A 6,407-nucleotide genomic window follows, 5' to 3' on the forward strand; every position below is an offset into this window, starting at 1 on the left:
TAACGCTATTTTGCTGCAACATGATGAACCTAGAGATTGTCATACTAAGTGAAGTAATGTGGAAAGAGAAAGACAAATACCATATCACTTATATGTAGAATCTAAAATGTGACACAAATGAACTTATCTATGAAAAAGAAACAAACTCACAGACATAGAGAACAGACTTGTGGTTGCCAAGGGGGAGGGGAGGGGTGGGAGGGATAGACTGTGAGTTTGGGATTAGCAGATGCAAACTGTTGTATATAGAATGGATACACAACAAGGTCCTACTGTATAGCACATGGAACTATATTCAATATCCTGTGATAAACCATGATGGAAGAGAATATGAAAAAAAAATGTATATATATGTATAACTGAATCACTTTGCTGTACCGCAGAAATTAACATAACACACTAAATCAACTATACTTCAATAAAATAAATTAACCCCCACCACCACCCCGCCAAAATGCCCCTAAGCACCTGGGATTATGTTAGGTACTCCCTCAATTCAGAGTCCATATCCTTTCTATATTATATACAATCACTTCTAAATGTCCCCTGAATGTCAATTTTGACCACTCAAGAATTATTTCAGCAGATATTTATAAAAAACCTATTATGTGTCAGGTAGTGTGTAGATGTGAGTGGCGCCCCCGGGAGTTACAAGTAGGAATAGCACAAACTTGAGTCTAGCGGGCAATGTGGAGGGAGAGTTGGGCTTTATCTGTGGACGACTTCTTCTTCTTCCTCTTCTCCTTCTCCCTCTCCCTCCTTCTTCCTCTTCCTCTTCTCTTATTTCTTTTGTAAATAAACGTTTGATTATAAACCTTTGATTTTGGAATACTTTTAGATTCATAGGAAAGTTGCAAATACAGCACAGAGAGTTCCCATATATTCCTCACCTAGTTTTAGGGTCTCCTCTTGAGAACCACTCAGAGAGGAATTTCTCTCAGATCCCAGCATCAGGATTGCTTATGCATGTCCAGAGTTATTCCCATGCTTTATTTTAAGGAGCACTGTGATTGTACAACTCTGAGGATTTCTCCTTTTGCATTGACTACTAGGAAGCTCACAGGCAAATTTGTGGCTCGATTCTAGCAAGAGTATAGACCTTTTGGTAGACATTTTGGGTATTAACTTCACCCTTGCTTTCACCTTCTTCCTCCTACATGATTTTTCTTGCCTTGTTTGCTTCATTTTCACTTTGTTTTTCTGTATTGAGCTTTGTTGACCTCTTCAAATCATTTTTGGAATAAGGTGGAGGCATCTATAACTGGATAAACAGACCATTTCCTCTGTGTTCCCAAAGTGCCTGATGCAGGTTTCTATTCTCACATTTGTCATGTTTTATTATAATAGCTTGTTTATGTGTTTGACACCCCCTGTGGGCTGTGACTGCCACCTGGCTTCCCTGCAGCTGGAGTCCTGTGCATGACGGAGCACCCCAGGATGGGCTGTTGCCTGAATCCCTTTTTTCAGACCCTGAGCCTACCACTGCCATCCCACCCCTGCCCTACATGGGCATCCCCACCCCTGCACATGCTCAGAAGCGGCCTTAGCATTTCTTGGAGTCTGTCCTGCCCTGGTGGATATCCTGTATGCACCACTGTGAGGCGCGGGCAGACACAGCTTGTCAATATCCAGAGCGGAAGTCATACCAGCGTGCACTCACAGTCAGAAGACGGTGGCCTGAGAAGATGCAAAGGAAATTAGGGGTGCAGGCTGTTTTCTCTTCCTCCTCCTCCTCTGCTCCGGGGTGGCACCTCTCCACTCCCCACAACCATCCTGGAGATGGGTTGGCGAGGCCATGTATGACCAATAGAATCACAGGATCACAGGTTGTTGGCTCAAAATTACTCATGTCTCACCCAGAAACTCAACTTGGGCCGTTCTCTTACCCAACTTTCCTCCATTCTACATAATTCCATTGTGTAGAAGGAGCAACTGAAGCCCAGAAAGGGAGAGTGATTTCTTCAAGGTCACACAGTGAATTCGAGGCAGATCTGTTCTCTACTTGGAGGAGGGGGCAGTGAGCTCTGTTCTTTGTGACCATCAGGCGGAAGCTGAGCTGGTTGGGAGCATTTCAGGGGGCAGAGGAGCTATCCGAGTTCCCTGGAGGCAGCCACCCAAGAAGCTGGCCAATCATTCTGGGTAAATCCCTCCTCTCTGCCCCACCCCCAGTTCCAGGAGGAACTGTGTAGACTCCAAGGTTTTCTCTGATGGAGGAAAAATAATGGTAAAGGGGAAGTTTGGGATTGGGTGGAGGGAAAAGTGGGTCAGAGAACGGCCCCAGTGACTTCCTGGGAGAAAGAGGTGAGGTGGGAGAAAGAGACTAGAAAATGTAGAATAAGCATGGCAAACTCTAACGCTTGCAGGGATGCTGGGGGCTGCAAGGTGGGAGTGGGCAGGGAAATTGGGTCCTCATCCTGAGTGTGTGCTGGCTGCTCAGTGCTGCTGCTGTCAGGGGGATGAGGATGCCAAGTTGCAAATATTTCAATTTTTTCTCAAGAAAATTTGAAAACCTGATGTTTGTGTGAAATCCAGATTTTTCATATGTTGACAACCAATTCCAAAATTTAAAAGCTCTGTGTGAATACAACGTATAGATTTTATTTGGATTCAAACAAAACACCTGTAAAAAAGACATTTTTGAGATAATTAGGGAAATTTAAATATATAAGAGGTACTGGATGCTAATAAGGAATTATTCTTCATTTTGTTAAGGTGATAATGGTTGTGTTTTCAAAAAGGTCTTATCTGCTAGAGAGATGTACTGAAGTATTTATGGATGAAATAATATGGTGTCTAGATTTGCTTTAAAATACCTCCAAAAAAAGGTGTGTGGGAGGAATAGATGACATGGGATTGGTAAAGCGGTGATAGTTGCTGAAACTGGGTGATGGGTTCATTGTACTAGTCTTTGCTTCAGGGTTTGTTTTAAATGTCCTTGAAATAGAAACACTCTGTTTGGGCTGAACACAATCTGTCGGTGGGCTGGATATGGCTTAGACCCCCATTTTAAACCTCTCATCTAGGACTTTCTCTTATACGTAAGCCACAGAATACTAGGGGGTGAAGAAACCCTAGAGATTGCATAGGTCTGGAGTTGGCAAACTACATCCTGGGGGCCAAATCTGGCTTGCCACCCGGGTTTGTCAGTAAAGTTTTATTGGAACACAGCCACGTCCACTTGTTTTCATATTGTCTGTGACCGTGCTGGTGCTGTGATAGCAGAGTTGAGGAAATGCGATTGAAACTGTATATCATAAAGAGTCTAAGATATTGACTATCATTTCCTTTTATGGAAGAAGTCTGTTGACCACCGATCCAGGTCAACAGCCATCCATCTTTAGCACTGAGGCCCTCGTGCTGCATTTTCCAAGCCCAAGGCTAACTTGGGGTTGGAGGGAAAGTGAGCCTGCTGATGGGGTGGGGAACAAGAGACCCGGGCAAACAGATCTCAGGGATGGAATTAGGGCAGCCGGGTAAAATGAGAACGGTGAGTGAATGTTAGGTGTTCAACAAATCTTAATTCCACCAATCCATCCATCCTTCCATCATCCACTGTTAGTCTGTCTTCTGTTTTCCCCAACCCCAAATGCCCTACATTTGGTCTATATGGTTAGTAGTTTGGTTTGCTGGCTGTATATTCTCTCAGCAAGTTTTTTTTGTTTTTGTTTTTAGACCGTGTTCTTCAAACTTTAACATGTAGACAGATTCTTATTCAGTAGGCCTGAGGAAGAAGCTGCCAGGGGATCTTTGTCACACTTTTAACATCAAGGGTGTAAAAAATATTGAGCAGAGTCTCAACACTACTGACATTTTGAGCCAGCTCCCTCTTTGTTATGGCCTGTCCTGTGCATTGTAGGATGTTTAACAGCATCCCTGGCCTTTTACTCACCTGTGACAAGCCCTTAGGTTGTGACAACCAAAAGTGTCTCTAGACATTGCCAAATGGCCCACCCCCAGTTGAGAACCGTTGAGGTAGAGAATAATTGATCCACAGGCAAGTGCAGGGTTCACATAACTATCTATAAGTAGTTCCATCAATTGCCATATGCAATCAGGCATCTAGTGTTAATGTTCTGACATCTAGTATCAATGTTGTGATGATGATGACAATGATGATGGTGGCGGTGATGACGACGATGACGACGATGATGACGATGACGACAATGATGACGATGATGACGATGATGACGATGATGACGATGACGATGACGATGACGATGATGATGATAGCTCCCACAGATCCCTATGCCCAGAGTCTGGTCTTAGCTTTTCCACCTCCTTAGGGCTCTAAAGCTCCTGCTTACCTTCATCATGCTTCCATTCTCCTGATATTCCTACCAGGGCACCTTTGTGAAGACTAACCATCACTTAGAGTACACATGATGCTGTCACTGCTGTAACCCACATAGAAGGGCAGGCGTTATTACCTTTGCTCTGCAGTTAAGAAAACGGAAGCTCTTCGAGGCGAAATGAACCGTCCTGTGTCACAGGACATCTTGGACCCAGAGCTGGGGTGCTAGCTGAGATGTCACAGCTGCCCCTGGGAGGGGATAGATCCAGTCATTCTCCCCTAGAGGGTGAGAGGTTGCCATCCCTCCCCTTTCCTCCTATTCACTGGGTCAGGGGTCACTGGAATAGTACTGGCTGGCATTGACAGAGTACCATTGAAAGCATTTTACAAATATTAATCTACTATTCCCTCGTGACAACACCTTGATGATAATATAGATGGGGAAACTGAGGCACAGAGAGAGTTAAATAGCATCCCCAAGGTCATGGAGCTCATAAATGAGAGAGTAAGTGTTCAAACCAGGCAGGCTGGCTCCAGAAGCTATGTGCTGTATCGCCTGTTATGACCTGGATATAGAGCCTGAGGTCCCTGCCTCCCAGGCTGTATTTGTCAGCATGGAGTCCGAGGAGATCGTCATCGGTTGCCAGAGACACCCGTGATGAGGCCCCTCTGCCCAGCATGGCTGCAGCTGCCCCCAGACAAGGCATAACCCCACTGGCACATCTCCTGCTGCTCCAGCCTGGCGGGAGACAGCTCCTCTATGCCAGTCTTCAAGGCTTACTCAGGTACTGTGACTGCGTGACAGATTCACAAGCTTTTTAGCCTTGTAATGAATGTTCCAGTTTCCTCTGGTGTGAGCCAGCCCACCCAAGGATGATGGGGAACTGAGAGAGTCAGGGGAGCCTCCTTCGAAAGCCTGTAGAGTCGTTGTCAGAAAGCGAAGAGAGCACACCTGTGCTGGCAGAGAGACCACAGATGCCAGCTGGCTGCGGGGCTTCTGCTAAGGAGAGCGAACAGGCAAGAGAGCATTTGATTTTCATTTAGAGCTTGAATCCCAGCTCAGCCACTGTCCAGCTGTGTGACTTTGGGCAGCTGATGTGACCTCTCTGAGCGTCAGGTTCTTTGTCTGTAAAATGGGGGTGCTAACACCCAACTGAAACACTGTTGTTAAGATGAGAAAACCCATGGGAGGTGCTGCGCAGGTCCCGGGCATTGAATAACAGGAAGCTGTTATCATAAGGAGATGGAGGCTATAGAAGTCCCATAAGCTGGGCACTCGGAGGTTTGTGGTCTTCTTGAGAAGGTTGAAAAGTCATGTCAGGGAGCCCTGCTGTGTTTGTCTATTTGAGATCCCCTTCTTGGGGAAAGAGCTCTCCATCTTTCCTTTGGGGAATTTCCCTTCTCCCATCCCATGTAGTGTTGGTGGGACTGTCAAACACAGCACCTGCCTGGCTACAGAGAATGGCCAAGAAGTGGGCATAGGCCCAAGCCAGGCCTATCAGAGTCCACCCCGGGATTTTACATACAGATTTTTACATACAGGGGGAGAAGGCTCTTTCCCTGTCCTCTGAGATTATTAAACTGTATTTATTGAAGCCTAGAAATATTTGAGGCATGGCACCTACTTCCCTGTCCCACCTACCCAGCCCCACAGAGAAGCCAGTCTCCAGAAGGAAAAGACCACACAGAGGCACACAGATTTATGTGAGAGAGAAATGCTGACCTGGTGATCTCATTTTCAACGCTTCCCATCCCCTGATCCAGACTTCTCCTTTCAATGAGCCAATAAAGTGTCCTTTTAGGTTCAGCTATCATGAGTTGGTCTTTATAACTTTCAACCATAAGAACCCTGGCTACTACAAAGAGGTACTCTCAGAGACTTGGGGTGACCTGGAGTGGGCATCCAGCTAAAGCTGTGTGGGTCCAAAGTCAGAAGAGGCTGTTTGGGGATAAATTTCCTATTCTGTTGTTCCTTCGCTTTTATCGATTTCTTACATCTTGCATTTTAAGAGGGAACAGTGTCTTTCAATAATGTTTCCAAAAGACTATAAGCCAATAAGTAGTTTGATGATGTTTTTAATGAAAAGTTTTTGTACTAAATGTTACATTACAGTTT

The sequence above is a fragment of the Monodon monoceros genome, unplaced genomic scaffold, assembly GCF_005190385.1.
Source record: "Monodon monoceros isolate NGI ecotype Baffin Bay Population unplaced genomic scaffold, NGI_Narwhal_1 Super_Scaffold_9, whole genome shotgun sequence".
Taxonomy (NCBI): Eukaryota; Metazoa; Chordata; class Mammalia; order Artiodactyla; family Monodontidae; genus Monodon; species Monodon monoceros.